A 16,693-nucleotide genomic window follows, 5' to 3' on the forward strand; every position below is an offset into this window, starting at 1 on the left:
CTTTACTGCAGTCTTAGTTAGTCTGATGATAAGTATTTCTAAAGAGAAGGAAGCAGCCTTTCTTAAGTTTTGCCAGTTTACTTCCTCTGCTGCTTCAAGTCAGATTTCTCTATTTTCATTTTATCTCATTTTTATTTCATATATTCACACTTCCATTGTAGTTAAAAATTCCCTGCTCTTCTTTTTATGTATATACTTCGGAGAGTTGTGGACAGCTCTCATATTGTTCTTTGGTTGTCAGCCAAGTAATACACATTTAATGCCTTTAATCTTTCTTTGTAATTTAGTCAGATTGGCTGTTTTTTCCGAAATTTCCCCCCATTTCATCTACATCATTAATAAACAGAAAAAAGACTTATCGGCTAGCTTCTTCTACACCTTTCATTCTTTCTGCTTCCTGTTTTTGCCTCATGTTCCTTGTTGAACTAAAGCCAGCCAGACAGCATTCTCTGGACCACTTTGGCAATACATGAATGCCTTGCCACAACTATCAGTGTCCATTTGGTAATAGCATCAGCAGTGTATCCTAGAGGAAAGAAAGGAAATGTAAAAGGAGAACAATGAGGAGCAAAATAAGGCATTCTTTGACTACATGGCAGACTTACCCTTGCCACCCTGAGTAAATCGTTGTTTCTGAAACCTTTACCACAGGTTTTGTCGTCCCAAAGTATTGTGCAGGGGAACTAATTTGCATAGGAAGAGAAGCATGTCTATTGTTTGAAGTTTGGCCACTGTTCTCAGTTGATTTCTTCCTCAAATTCTCCCTCCTCCATCGCCTTTCCCGACACTGATCGTGACTTGCTATCGGAATCTGTGGCCATGAACAAAACTGGGCAGGAGATCATTTTGTCAGTAATCAGATAGGCTCAGGTGGTAAATACTCCATGCCTCCACGTGGGACATCTGAGGCAGGTGCTTTAGTTCTTGCTATTTCTGTAACAGCCGTTGGTCTTCTTTTAACAGTTGATTCAGCGGAGAGGTTCTGGAGGAAGGGACTAGTAGACCTTTGGTGTTTTTCATCAACACTGTATCAGTTTCACAACTTTCCCTTCCCATGATTGGCAGGGAGAAACATACTGCTTCTAGATGATGCTGAGCTTAGTGTAAAATTTGCCAGCATGGGATCTGGGCTTGTCACAGTTCATTCTTTCTTTTCATTTGGTTTGTAGAAAATGGACCTCTACCTCTACTTATCTTGTGCATTACAGAGAAAGAGGTCATACCTCTAGGAGCTAATAGCTTATGGGTATTTTGTTCACCAGATTCAGGTGGTATATTTAGTTGAAGCTTGAAACAGCACACACTTGGCTTTCTCATTTGTGTTAGCTTTGCTTCTAGTACAGAATTGAATAGAAGAGACGGTTTTCCTGTTTGTGTCTGTGGCAACTTTGTAGATGATTTGTGGTTTAATCCTTTAAACATTTTGGATCATTTATCACCTCTTTCCCTGTAAAGGCATAAAATATTCAGATTCTAATGTTATAATCTTTTAATCAGATTAATTCTGGAGAAATTAAGGTCAGAATAGCAGCAGACACAGTTGCCTTTAAATAGTGACCTAAAAATTATAATACTTATATTACTTCCTTTTCTTTTTGCCAGGTTTTATGGCCTTCCTTTATATTATCAGATTTTAAAAAAGATTATGTGATGGTGAATCATGTATTTCTTGGTCTCTGGCCTCTTAAACAGGTACGCATATGACTTTTAAGTCTGATTTTTTGAAATGTTAATCTCTCACATCGCTTTTAAACTGTCAACAATATTGTACTCATGCAATTTCTTTAGGCAATTGATCCATTCTTCAGCATAACTTTTGTTTTGTGTGTCTTTTCAAGACCTGTCGAAGAAAACAAAATGCTAATCTGAATTTAAAGGGGCAAAATAATCCCCTCCCACCCCATACTATATTATTCTTTGTTCTCTATGTGCATCAAAGTGACAATCCCACAGTCTCAATAGGGGAGTCTAGCACACGCACACACACAGAACAACCCCCCACCCCCGCAAACAGCCTGGCGCTGTTCTAGGCTGGCAGCCAAAATGTTTTGTGTAGCTTGGTTCTGGCGGTGGTTTTCATAAGGCCCACCCTCTCAGCATCACCGAAGGATGTCATCAGCCTTAGTCTTTCCTATTTAGGTCATTTCTTTTCCCTGGTCTTCCTCTATCTTCACAAAGACCATTGTGATGAACACAAATTTTTTTTCTTAAATGGAAACATCATTCTTCTCACAACTTCCCCATTTAGTGGATGGCACTGTTACTTATAGAAGCTTGTGATGCGTTTGCCTTTTCCAGCTCTCTTAGAGATTTCCTTCACAGTTGCATTTTTGCCACACTTTTCAGAAAACCCTTCCGAATATTACTAATTTTGGTCACGTTGACACAATATTTTTGATTGGTTGGAATCTTGTCTTGCTTCACAGCTTATTATTTGAACAAACTCCCAAGTGATAGTTGCTTGTATTGTATGGATTTTTATGTCAAGATAACTGTTTTTATTTTTCAATTATAGTTGACATTCAGTATTATTTAAGGTATCTCTTTTTGAGACCAGAAAGTCTGCCATTGTTTTTTATTTTTGTCTAAAACTCAGGATCAGTTCATATCTTTCACAAATTGAATACTCATTTTTAGAATGTCTCATAAGTGTTGCTGGATAACCAGATGAACTTTCATTAAATATAAGGATGTGCATTTAAAAATTGTCACTCCAATAAATTTTAATTAAAAAAATTTTTTTCTTTGAAATCAAAATGCAAGATAAAACGTAGAAGTGATTTTAGCTTCCCAGTGCTCTCTAAATTTTAGGTGGTGACCTACTATTACAAGGGGTATGGAAATGTAGCATTATGATTTTTAACCAGTGATTTGAGCAGGAGACTAGATATTCACTATGAGTAAGCATTCTATGAAATTTCATTGAATGTTCCTCAAAATGTAAATGTTTTCGGTTGTATTAAGCAAAAACAAATGATTTACTTTCAAGTGATATGTTTTAAAAATTAATGTTTTGTAATCAAGATAGGAATAGTTTAAATAGGCAGGATATGTTTTCTTAGAAAGAGATTGATATTATTTTGACTGCTTTTCATTTTAAAAAGTTGTCAATGATTTTTGGCAATAAGAAATTACTCAGGGAGGAAGAACTCATATATTTCTGTAACAGTGTAACAAATGTGACTGGAAAGAAAGTAAACAGTGGTTCGTGTTAGAATTATTAATGTAAAACATTTTCATATGCCATATATACTGGGAAATACAAATCTCTGTAGTACATTAAGATAAATTTGTATAATCTAGCAGTTGTTTAATTTTTAGAGATTTATTTTTAATTTAGAACATACTTTAAAATCATGAAAAGGATTTGTCGAACAGGTATGTCAGAAGTGTGCATTAAATAAACTCACCTGTTATTTTCCCTCATTCTCAAGACAGGTTCAGCAACATATTGGCTCATTACTTTAACAAAACAAACAAATACTCAAATTGCTTTGTATATTATGCACATGTAATAAATGGTATGATTCTCTATTCCCCAATGCTGTTTTTTCACTTGTATTTAAGTGGCTTTTTCTGTAGAGCAGCTGAAATGAATCTGGGTGGGATGCCTGTTAAGTTATATCCATTAAATCTTTAGGTCAACATTTTAAGCTTTAAAATTATGACATTTTTGAGAAGGAATGCCAGTGAAACTGTTTTTTTTCCTGTTGGTCCAGTTAAGTGCATAACTGTGTGTCTTGAATCCTTTGTGCCAAGGTCTGATAATATTAGAATTGGTGGTTTTAGATAATACAGATCAAAAATTCTTTCATTCTGTATGTTCACATATGTCAAATAATGTTTATGGTATGTCAAATACTATTCATTGACTTTAAACACATTTTTTCCAGTGGTATAATTTTATTGGCAATTTAGCCCTTTATCTTTTCTGTGGTAGGAATATATAATATTTTTGATTGGTAGGAATCTTGACATAATATTTTTCAGTGACTTTGGAATTGCAGCATGAATAGTCCTATTTATTTGTTTATTCAAACTATACACAGAGGCATAGTAGAAATATATTTCAGACCTGTAGTGTTTGAGCAGTTCTTTTGCTAAGTGTTGTTGAGTTTTTCATTTTTGTATGTAATACATTCTACAATTTTAATTCAGAACACATATCAAAGCTATGGTATTTTTACAATTTGATATTATATGCTTTGTAGGAATTATGATATAGTAACTTAATCATTATATTTGTAGAAATGTGGAAAAATAAATTTATTAAGAGATGCCAGCCAAATTCGATGAATACTAAATTTATTATTTTAATTAGGGTTGTATTTTATTATATTAAATACCATGTTTATAGTTATAACTAGTATTTTATTTCATTTGAATATCAGTACAGATTTTAAACATAACTTCTGGGTAGGTGATTTGAATATCATGTTTGATGTCAAATATTAGAAACATATAATAACAAATAGTGATTTTTTTTAAGTTTATGTGGTCAAACATATTAATAATCTTCTCTCACGCATACTTTAGTGTTAAAATTCAATAGAGAGTATTGCATGTGAGAGTTATGTGTTAATTTAGTTGTTTGATTCCCCCCAATTTATGATACATTTTAATTTCCCTTGCCTGACATATTATCATGCTGTAGAATACTTTCACAAGTATTTCATATGTTTTCTGTGACATCTCACACTGCTCACTTTTTATCCATAGTACCATATGAGTTCCCCCTTTTCAGGTTTACGCTGCATATTTTAAGCTGCTGATAGTGAAAGTCGATTGCAAGGTAAAGTGACATTTTAGCTTTTTGAGCTAGTCTCATTTTTAGCAACAGAGCAAGATTTTTTCCCCCTTGTCCTAAATCTTCTCAAATTTCTCATTAAAACAATCTTACTGACATCAAACAAAGAAATTCAGTGATTTGGCTGCAGCAGCAGTTGAAATGCATGAAAAAGGGGCTACTACAATACCATTTTATTAATGAATGATCTACATTGGTTCCAGCTGTGTCCATGTGATTAGGCCTTCACCAGGCAACAATGGCTATTTCCCTATTGCTTTTATTTGATTTCCAAGAATGTGTCATCTGTTACATCAGCTCCTGCCAATATGCCCCTTGTAAAAGTGTGTTTTTTTTTTCCCTTCCAAATTTCTGAAGCATAAGTTGAATACCCACACACATCCCTGCCGAAATATTGTTTCTAATGAATAGTGGCCTAGGTTTGTGTGCCTGGTGTTGCATACCAAAATTTCAGAATATGAATTAAAGTAAATGTTCGTTAAGTTTATCAGTAAATTTGCAGAAGTATGGTTGCCCGGTAATGCTAAAAGATAGATGATTTTCACTTTTACGTTTTCATCTTAATATTTTATTACAGTGGTATAATGTGTTATAGAGGTGGACGAGCTTGCAGATTGAAATGGGGCTAGTCCAGATTGTTCCCTTCCTGGACCATATGGTATAGTTCTAAAAGCCTTTTGTACGCTGTCTGTTCAGTTTATTGTAAACTCAATTTTTAGTGCACCTAAAAAGATAACCAAATAAAAATGGGCCTGGGAAAAAGGACTTCATATCATGTAAGGGCCCTCGACGTATTTATTTTAAAGGAGATAACTGCAGGTGAAATTGAAGTTGAGATGATATAAACAAAGGAGACTTGTCATTCTCGGAATATGCTTTTTGAGTTCACATGGCTTGTCATAGATTGTCTTTGAATGCTGGTTTTAAAATGAAGGCATTTATATTATCTTAAATTTTACTTATTATCCTTCTTTATCCCACTCTTGCAGTCCCAGGAAGAATAGAAGGTAGCTTTATCTATTTTACAGAGGACACCTCTACCTATGAATAATGCTAAAGAATATATAAATACCAGGTTTTATAAATATATAGGATTTTTTGTTGTTGACTGAAGTTAGGGCTAGAACTTTCAATAATTTCACCCTTTTAGACCCTACCAATACTCAGAGATTGTTGAAAATGTTCTAATTCTATTTCCTTTCCCCACCCCAACCTGTGATGCTTCCATAATTCTATTTTAGGAAAATAAGATAAGAAATGGCTTATTTCATATGCTAAGACTCTTTAAAAGTGGAGAATGAGAGTGATTTCTCGGGACTCTGATTCCCCTTCTTTCTAAAGTAAGCCACTGTTTGAAAGAGCATTAAACATTACCCATTGCTTTTTGGCACAAGAGATTTGAAGCTGAAATTCTACCAAATGAAAAAAGAAAAAAACACAGAAAAGAAGAGCCTATAAAGAACACGTTTCTTTACTCTATCATTACCCTTAACCACTGAAAGGGTAACTGAGAGGAACTCAAATGTTATTGGAATGTGTAATTTTCCTCTGAATGGCCACAATGAAATACATTTGAACAAAAAAGGCAGAAAAAGTGTATGTGTTATATGGAGTTGATGGTGATTGAAATTAATGAATCTTTTCAGCCCTGTACAATAGAAACTATCCCAAGAATAATACACATTTAAAATATGTCCAACAGAAACTTCCATAGAGATACATTGTTATTTTAAGGAGATTACTACAGATAGGTGGGATATTATAATGTAATAATGCTAGTGGTAAATTGGATACAAAATATTTGTTGGATATATATTTTTCAATTTTGAAAATTTTTCATAAACAGATTTCAAGTTGGGGGCAGTGTTTCCTATTTAAAAGGTACTGTTATCTTGTGGTCTTTCATTATTCCTAAAGCTCATTTATCATAAAGTGCTTACAAAATTGAAAAACATAGTTTATACTTTCAAATAAGCTAGGTTCCTCTTTCCTTGTCTCTCGCCATTCTTTTTTCCTTACCCCTTTCTTCCTAATCTTCAGCTATTTATTTGCATGTATATATTATATATATGAATTATCTATACCATACTATAAAAATATTATTATAGTTTTTGGGGGTTGAGGTTTCAGTTAGGAAAAGAAATAAGAATCATGTAATGACTATGAGGTCGGACAATTAAGTTCGCAAACTCATCCTAGATAAAGTGCTACATACCTCATTGCTGAATATCACTATGGTCACCTTTGAAGTACTCCTCTTGGGAAACTATGCACCAATGCCAGCACCTACTCCGCTCTTCAAAGCAATTTTGGCACTCTTTCTGGAACAGCCATCAGAGCTGTTGTTGTATTACCCTGGATGTCCTGAATGTCATCAAAATATCTTCCTTTCAATATTTCCTTTGTCTTCGGGTAAAGAAAGAAGTCATTGGGGTCAGATCAGGTGAGTAGGGAGGATGTTGCAATACAGGTATGTTTACTGGCTAAAAACTCCCTCACAGACAGTGCAATGTGAGCTGGTGCATTGTCGTGATGCAAGAGCCATGAATTGTTGGCGAAAAGTTTAGGTCGTCTAACTTTTTCACACAGCCTTTCAATACTTCCAAATAGTAGACTTGGTTACAAATTCATAATGCATAATCCCTCTGATATAAAAAAAAAAAACCACCTTTTTTTAATATAAAAAAACCTTTTTTCATATTAGCAACACTGTTGCAACAAGTTCGCAAACTTAATTGTCAGACCTTGTATGCAACAAATACATTTCCACAGAGAAATTGGAGTATGTTTATTAAAGTAATCTAGATTACTAAAAATTATAGGATAGTTGTGGACATGCAAATTCAAAATAGTTTTTATTTATTGTGGCTAGAAAGGACGAGATCATAGTCTAAATCAATGAAGGTGGTGCCATTGATTGTGTAACCCAAATATCTCCTCTTTTTTATAGCTTTCTTTTACTGGTAAAAAATGTCTCTGATTCCAAATAGTAGAAAATCTTACCGTGACTTAAGTGAGTAGGATTTTATTTGTCTCCTGGCATAAGAACTCTGGAGGCAGTTAGTTTACAGGTATCAGGGAGCCAGGTAACATCTTCCTTTTCCACCATCCTTAGCGTATAACTTTTGCTTCTTATTTTACAGATGACTTTTATACCTAAAGAAACTGTGTTTACTTTGAAGCAGGAAGAAAAGTGAAGGGAGCTCAGAAACCTTCCCTTCATGGGGAGCTTTGTCTTGTTCTTTAGAAAGGGGTGCCCGTTCGTCATGCAAACTTTCACCTACATCTCACTGGCCAAAAGTGTGCCATATAATTTTTTTCTAGAATGGGACAGAAATTAGCTTTTCAGAGCCTCTACTGAATATTAGCTATCCGGCCTCTATTTTGGAGGAAGGCAGGGAGAAGGAGAGCAGAGATGAGTGAGCCATCCCAAGATTTTGGACAGACTTCCCCACTTCTTTTGCATAGTTAGTTGCTTGGACCATTGAACTTTCTGGGTACTTGGTTTACATAGTAACTTGCTGTCAGTTCTCTTTTGACATCCAGTACATATGTTTTGGTGTTGTAATGTTATGTTTCTATGTCGGAGGACAGAAACTGTAATTATGTCAGCTTGGTGTCTTCACACTTAGCCCAATGCCTAGATGTAAAATCTCAGTAAACACTTGTTGAATGAATGAATGGATGAATGAATAGTAAGAAATATACTTGTTAATATTACTGGCATAAGTCATTTATACAGTAAAATTTTTAAGTTGTGAGGTGTTGTGGACTACATTTATAGACTTGTTTGATATTGCTAAGGGGGCATCAATGTAAAGGTGTCCACGCTGCTTTGAGTGGAAAATATTCAGTAACAAGGGTCATAGGAAAATCCTCAAAATGGCTTACTATTAGTGCTTTTGTGGAGCATGTATTCCGTGAGTAAATACAATATGTAATTTCTTTTTTACTCTATGCATAGACTATTGTTTAAACAAGGATATTGTAGTACTCACATATAAAGATCTCAATTTTTGAAGAAGTAAGCAATTTGGATTTATTCATAAGGCAAACAGGTTATTTGATAATTTATATTATTGACGTTGATTTACAAGAAGGAGTTATTAGATCCATGAAAGCTTCATGGCTAGGAGCATACTAAATCAGATTTTGTCCTAGATGGCATTTTAGATATATCAGTTCTTTTAATTCTTAGAGTGAAAGGTTCATATTTTTCCATACATATGCAAATGGTTATGTTTCCATAGAAAAACATGTCCAAAAGAAACACTAAGAATTCATCTTCACATCTGCTTGTTTTGCCTTAAACTGTCTTAGAAGAAAGCAGGCTACTTCTTCTTTCAAAATCTGCAGAAGAGATGGCTCAGAGTATACCTTGGTAGTGTGAATCAGTGCCTCACAACTCCTCCAATGTCTAACCTAAATTCCTTTTGTTGTATATCCATTTGGTTTCTGTTATTTTAATCTCAGAGGACAAAGCAACTGCTATCCACTATCTCCCATACTACATCTCATATATAGCAACACTATTTTAATAAATTAGCCCCTTTTCATTCATGATGGCAGAGTTGTTGGTACCTTAATTACTAAAATAACCTGTGCATGGACAAAGCTCATCTCAGAGTAGGGAATGTATTCAAGTATCTGGAACTCAAATTTTCTATATGAGCAGTTTATAGTCACTGAAAATAAAGGAAGCCCTTTTAACATTCAGAAGCAGTCGTGGGAGAGAGTTCCTACGTAATCACAATTTAGGCAAGATAGTTTCCTAGATTTGGACCCGTAATTGGGTATCGAAAGTCTCTTTTGGCCCTTAAGCTGCTCTTTTGGTCACACTTTAGAAAGTAATAATTTCTAGACCAACACTTTGCACTTAAAAATATTGCACGTATAAGTTCAGCCCTTTCTCACTGTTTTCACCCTTATATTCTTAGCAATCAGGATAGTATTTGGCCTACAGCGGACACTTAATAAATATTTGTTAAATGGATTGTTTTAATATTCCTTGGTAATGCTTGCTATTATAGACAGCTTTATGCTTTGCCTTTCCCCATTCCTCTAATTTTATTTTATGCTGCCCAGTAAGCACTCATAGTTTACTTTCTGTTGTCTTTGGCTTCTCTTCACTGATACCTGCAGTGAGTTAGAACTTATTTGAATAGGTCAATGCAGTAGTAATGCCTGGACAATTCACTTTTTTGATGCTGCTGTAATTTTCTCTCCAGTAATACTTCTTTTTCCCCCTTCCCTTCTAAGGTGAGGACTTACTATAGCTGACTGATGAAAGTTCAGAATACATTAATTGAATGGCTGTTGTGCGCAAGGTACTTTGTAGGCTGTCCATAGATGTAAACATGAATTGTACACAAACTTTGCTGCCAAGGAATTGAACTCTGGTTGGGAAGATACACATATGTGCTATGTAACTATACATGGGATTGTGGTCTCTGCTCTAACTGGGATAGAAGCCAAGTTTGGTGGTACTACAGAGGAAGGAGTAAAACCTTCTGAATGGCAGACTTTGAGTGAGCAATTGACTTCAGCCTTCATGAGTGAGATAAAATTTGAATGGAATTTTGAACTATATATATGTAGGAATTTGGCAGGTGGTAGAGGTGAAAGGGGTCCAGGAAGAAGAACCGGCACTAGCAGTACTCGGAGGTGGAAATGTGTATGGACTGTTTGAAAAAATGGTAATAGTCTGTTGTGTGGAGTAATGATGTGTCTGTGAGAGTGATAGGAATTGAGGCAAAAAAGGAACTTGGAACAAAACTGTAAGGAGTCTTGTTTCTTGTTAAGTAATTCTGTCTCCTGAAGAAATAACCATAGGATTTTGAGTAGGGGACTGATGCTAAGACATACGTAAGTTTCAGAGGAAGAATGGAAGACATTCAATGCAGTTGAGGTTCAACATGATGAGAAAGGCTGAGGCTGTAGCGCTTGGAAGGAGAGCCAAATGCCAGGGTCTGGGGTGGGTCGGCCAGAAGCCCTGTGGGTTGTTGATCTGTTCAGAGTTGTGCATCAGCATTGTGGCTCCCCGTAGAAGGCATGTTCCAATTTGGAGTCTTCTTTCCACCTCCATCACTTTGGAGCACTGTGGACCATGCCTCCCAACCCCACACCTGGGAGATCAAGGATTTTAGCCTGAATTCTAGAAGAAAGCAAGAGGAGAAAAGGGTTGAATGATTGTTGAGTGAGCCCGGAGTCTCTCCTCCACTTGTCTTTGTAGTTGGGACTTTGGCTCTCTGTAGTTTCTGGGCTCTTGGTTCATCTTCCTGAAGTAGAACGTGCAGTTGGTCTCTCTTTGAGACCCAGCTCAAATGTTTTGTAACATTTATCACTCTGTATTTTAATTTTATCCATGCTTGAGGCCAGAAACTACATTTGGGTCATCTTAATATCACAAAACAGCATATTTTTTAGAATGTAATCATTCAATAAAAGCTTGATGAGTAAAACAAATTTGTTTATGCTTTGCACTCACACAAACCTTCCTACTTTTTGCACATGCCACGCATATTCCATCTCAGGATCTTGCTGTGCCACTTGCCTGGAGAGCTTTAGATCCAGATCTGCAAAGCCCCCCAACCCCTTTTTCTGTTTTCTGTGTAGATGTCATCTCATCGTCAGTGAGGTGTTCTCTGACAACCCTATTTAAAAAAGGGTTCCCCAACCCCCGTTTTCAGCAACCCTTATCCTCTATTACGCTATGTTACTTTTTTTTTGTCACACCGGCCACCATTCGATGTACATTTACTTGATAATTGTTTTTTTATTCTAAACTAGAAAGAAATTCCTATGATAACAGGAACATTAATTTTGTTGCCTAATTTATCCACAAGCACGTGGAACATGATGGGCCCATAGTAGGCAAAAGAAATATTTGCTAAATGAGTGAATGGTAAAAATTAGACTGAAAGGATAATAAACATTCATCTGCAGGTTTGTTTACAGGTTTATGAAAGTGATGGTATTGTTATAAGTTTTATAATATCAAGTCATTAATATTGCTTTCAGAAAAATAAAAACAAATTCTATTTTCTATAGATTGTGCCTGTGAAATCTAATTATGGATTAGTATTTGTTTTAAAAATATTTGAATGCCAAGCATATCCAGTAAGAAAACACTTTTATTATCCATGCCAGCTTAATTTTTAAGGCAGTGAAATGGAAGACTGTCGTTTCAGCAAGCAACTTATTTTCATTTGTGAGAATGGAATATTTTGAATATTCTAATTGATTTTTGAGGATGATTTTACAAGAAAGTAATGCTTGTTTCTGTACACTGTATATTTGCCTTTACAACAGAAAGAAACAAGGAATGGGCATGGCAAATATTTGCTCAAAAAGGTGCGAGCTAATAAGTGACTTTTGATAAATGTCAGGAGGCAGGTCATCAGTCCCAACGTAAAAGGTACCTTTTGGGATACGGAAAACTTGAAAGAAGACCTCATTTTAAAAACTCATTTTACGTGTATATTTAAAGTTAGCAAAGAGATTGCAGACTGTTTATGATGAACTCAAGCTTCTGTTTCATTGTATTTTACTGCAAATTCACTTGGATATTTTTCCAGAAATCTTAAGTCTGTAATTTGGCAGTAAAAAAGTTGGTTATCAAATCAATATTATTATATGGCTTTTAGTGTCATAAGAATTCCCTTTTGGAAACCCATAAAAACTCATTTTTCTCATCATAAACTTTATCTGTCACTTTTCTATAAGGTCAGAGTACTAATGTTGGAGGTGATCTGCTCTGGGCCAGAGAGGCAACAAAGTGGTAATAAAGTTAAAAAATGCCACACGGCGCTTTCTAAAGATTGGGATTTCTTTCTCATACCAACTTCCTGCTAACTTTAAAACATGGAACGTTATATATTGATAGGTGTATTCTTAGTGTCCCTTTAAAAATAGATGAAATGATAAGCTTGTCTTTGATTTTTGCGTTTGCATATTTCATATTTTATTAGTATTTTTGTGTTTTCTGGAGGTTAATTCTGAAATATGTATGTTTAGCGGTAGGTTGTTTTCTTTCTAGATTTGTAAGTTAAGTTTTTCAGTATAGATGGTTTTAAAAATGAAATATGATGAAACACAGTTGCATTGGAAAACAATTCCAGTAATAATGGAGTTAGTCCTTAGTACTTGAAAATGAAACATGGTGTTAAAATTGTAGAAAGTACGAGAACCTGGAGGTTCCATTTGAAAACATTTCTCTTCCAAGTCTGAGTTGCCACTCGGTTAATGTTTATTGAGTATCCATTCACTTATTGCATGTATATAAATACAGCACATATCCGAATGGTTATGAGGAGACAGGCTTTTAAAATGACAAGATTGTGTCTCTATCTCTAGTAGGTCAGTCTCTTTTTTTTTAACATGTGTAACACATTTGGATGATTATGCAATAACATTTTTTTTTCTGCTTTCTTAATGCAGACACTTAGGAAATTAAGTGTGAAAGTAGAAGTTTTCAATTTTATTCACCTTAATTAAGTATCTTCCCTTATTTCAAGAGCCATACTTAATTATTTAAGGCACAAATTAATTTTGACATTTTACTTGAACTGCAAAACTTTGAGTTTGTGCTATACTTCCCCAAGTTCCTATTCAAAATTTAAGTACCAGAAGAGTATTTCAGCTTCTACTATTCTCTGTCAAAGTATAGCTCCATATTCTGTATATATAAGTAAAGATCTTGATCTGTTTACAATTATCTAAATTCAAGTACATTTTTAAATTAATTATGACTTTTATTTCATGTTTTAGACAAGCAGTATTTGCAAAACCAAATTACAGTGTTTGTGAATAACTGTAACCCTGTTAGTTTAACTCTTGCTGATTAATTTAACCCTTGCTTTCTAATAAAAACTTTTATAGCAATAGTAGTTAAAATCATTTGAAAAGTACTTTTAAAGTCCTGAATGGGAGTAAGCCTTTAGTAATTGGCTTATTTCACACAATTTCGCCTCTTTCCCTAAAGTTAAGAAAAATTTATAGTTTCTTTTAATTGTACATTGAAACATATTCAATGACGATAACTTGAAGAATAAAATGAAACACAAAGAGAAAAACAAAATCACTCATAATTCTACCGTGATTATGTCTACGTGTGACGATGTGTGCGCTCTCATTTTTGTACATTCATTTCGTTATATATTTTTATATATCCATTTCACTTATTTATGCAGTAGTGAAACATTTTCCGTGACAATAAATGTTCTTCATTATGACTTTTCATCATAATAATTTAATAGTAAGAGATTCCTTTTGTTGAAAATTTTGATTGATTTCAATTTTGGACAAATACTTCAATAAAGATTTCCAGGGTTAATTCTTAACAGTGGTACTGTTGAATCAAAAGATATGCACAGTTTTCAAGCTTTATGTATTAGTAGAGTAGATAGCAGCCTTCAGTCTACCTTTTCAGGGTTTGACAAGGGTCTTTTTAATTCACAAACTATTCTCATCTACCTTGCCGATGGCTGAAATTTTGTTATTACCTGTTGCTCCCTTGTAACACACAAGTACTCCTGGGAGACGTAACTCATTGCTCCTGGCAGGCATTTACTCTGAACAATATGAAGGAATTTATCTGATATTTTAAATTTAGTTCTTGCCATAAAGTTTGGAAACAACTGGGGGTGGGCAGGGCAAGGGACATTAGTGCATGGAGCAAGTGGAATGATAAGCGGAAGCAAAGTATTCCTTTACTTCAATTCCGCTAAGATCAATTGAATAACTATTACATAAAATCCAGTATATTATGTACCTAGTTTTAGGAGTTCAATTTATAATCTCTCTCTACGGTGACTGAAGCTGTTTGTTAACTGTGAATGCTAATTTATCCAGTAGAGAGATTTATGGTCCCAGATATGGTGCATATATATGCTGGATAGAGATGCAAAAGGGAATTAATTAACTCCTAAGCAACCTTACTCTGTTTGAACACACTGTTTGCAAAGTGTGAAATTACTTCCTTAAGAGATGATGAGGATGAGTGTGAGTTTGGGTAGTTTGCAAAGAATCCTCTTTACTGTAGGGTCTCTGCTTCATTAGACACAATATTTATATCACTGGAATGTGTCCTTGAAAAACAGGTTGATAAAGAGATAATAGTGACAGACAAGGCCACAAAATAGATAAAAGTCATAGTGCTTGCTCCAATCAGGAAACTGAGCTCTTGCTACTTATCTTTTCCTCGGTGGAAACTTGCGTGTCAGATGATATGGGCGAGTCTGTGCTTCCTCTGCAGAAACTATGGAGAATAATAGATCTTTTAGAAATTATATGCTGTTGGCTGTGTATGCCTGTGTATACCTCAACACTCTCAATCCTAAATATCTTCAGGATTTGAAAATCCCAGTCTATTATTATCAGACTGACTCTTTTTCTTATAATAGTGGGTAGCTAATAATATGCCCCTTGTGATATTTAAAAATAGTGATACAGCTCTCGTTACCACATCTATTAGCCCCAGATTTACTCAGCTCCAGTCTAAACTGGTCTCCTAGGCTTTTAAAATGTATCATTAACAATGTGTAGACTGTCCAGTTTTTCTAGTGTTGGCTTCTTAACCCATCAGCAAATGTCTTAGACCATTGACAAATCAGGAGATTCTTGAAAAATATATGGCAATTAGAAAAAAAAACTTGCTGCAATAAATAAATAGAAGAAAATATACTTTTAACTAGTCCTACTTCTCATAAATTTCTATATTCATGTGGAACTTTGGAGACGAGAGAACGGTCACTAAATATTTTAATTGATATACATCTTTAAAACATGGTTTTATTGATTTGAATCTTAAAAGACAGATACTAATACTGGCTTTACCTCACATTTCCTAACACAATTTAAAAACTCTGTCACTGCAGGCTGACTTTCACTTACATAAAATGAATATTAAAAATATTAAAAGTGTCTAACATCGGTAGCAAGGATATCTATTTCTAGTGTTTTTAGTCCTGCATGGAAATTTCTCTTTCTTCTCCCAAGTGTTAACTGATATTCTTTTGCCTCCCAAGCTGCTAGGTTTTTGCATTTCTTTTAAGTTGATTCCCCCTCACTGATAAATAGATTGAGTTGTGAGATTATGCCCTTTTCATTTTTCACTGGAAGTGAATAAATCCAGAACTTTATTCTTGGTGACATTTATTTCAGCTCATCAAGCGAATGCCACCCATGTCTGCCTGGGTTGCTGCACTTCAAATAGAACGTTGAGAATGTTTGTGTGTTAGAGTAGCTCTGCTATTTCTGTTTCCAAATAACTGAAAATGTGATCTGTGCCTCCCTTTTGGAGAGGGAAACCTCTCAACAATTTTTTATTTAGTTAATAAGGACTACGTTCTTAAAAGTGTTAATGAAACTCACCAGTTCCAGAATAATTCGGCATTTTATTTTAAACGTCCTTGGTGTGTATATTTATAATTACCTTGCTCACATCAAGTGTGAGTTAAATTTTGACATAGAAACCAAGGTAATGCTTGTGTCCAATACAAAACTGCTAGTCTAAGGATTAAACCAGTTGAACCCTTCCAGGTCATAGTCACGACTGTCCTTGTGTTAAATATTCTTGTAGCGTCCAGTCAGCTCAGAGATAGTTGCCCACGGCATGAAACGTGGCTTCTAAGACCCTCAGGAGGGCTGCTGGCAGAACTGTTTTCCTTAGAATGAGGTGTGGCATTTCAAATAGAGTAAGATGCCACCTGGTACATTCAGATGATGGTAGAATGTGTGTATCAGATTCTGTCTGTGAGAGCAAATAGTAATCAATGGTAGTAAGGGGTGACGGTGGTTGATAATACAGATCTTTGATGAATTAGGAAGAAATTGTCAATGCCATTGCGAAAGGGCTTTATGATGTATTGACTCAACCCACATTTG

At 34.9% G+C, this 16,693-nt stretch overlaps 1 protein-coding gene across 1 annotated transcript in view; it reads left to right on the top strand.

Moving 5' to 3' along the window:
* Positions 1 to 1,612: 1,612 nt before the first annotated feature.
* GTDC1 (glycosyltransferase like domain containing 1) overlaps positions 1,613 to 16,693 on the top strand; it is a 279,276-nt gene continuing 264,195 nt past the window's right edge. The window contains exon 1 of the mRNA XM_033113067.1: positions 1,613 to 1,692. The gene's annotated coding sequence lies outside the window, so the exon portion shown is untranslated. The remainder of the gene's footprint in view (positions 1,693 to 16,693) is intronic.

Source organism: Rhinolophus ferrumequinum, chromosome 8 (genome assembly GCF_004115265.2).
Source record: "Rhinolophus ferrumequinum isolate MPI-CBG mRhiFer1 chromosome 8, mRhiFer1_v1.p, whole genome shotgun sequence".
In the NCBI taxonomy this organism is placed as follows: Eukaryota; Metazoa; Chordata; class Mammalia; order Chiroptera; family Rhinolophidae; genus Rhinolophus; species Rhinolophus ferrumequinum.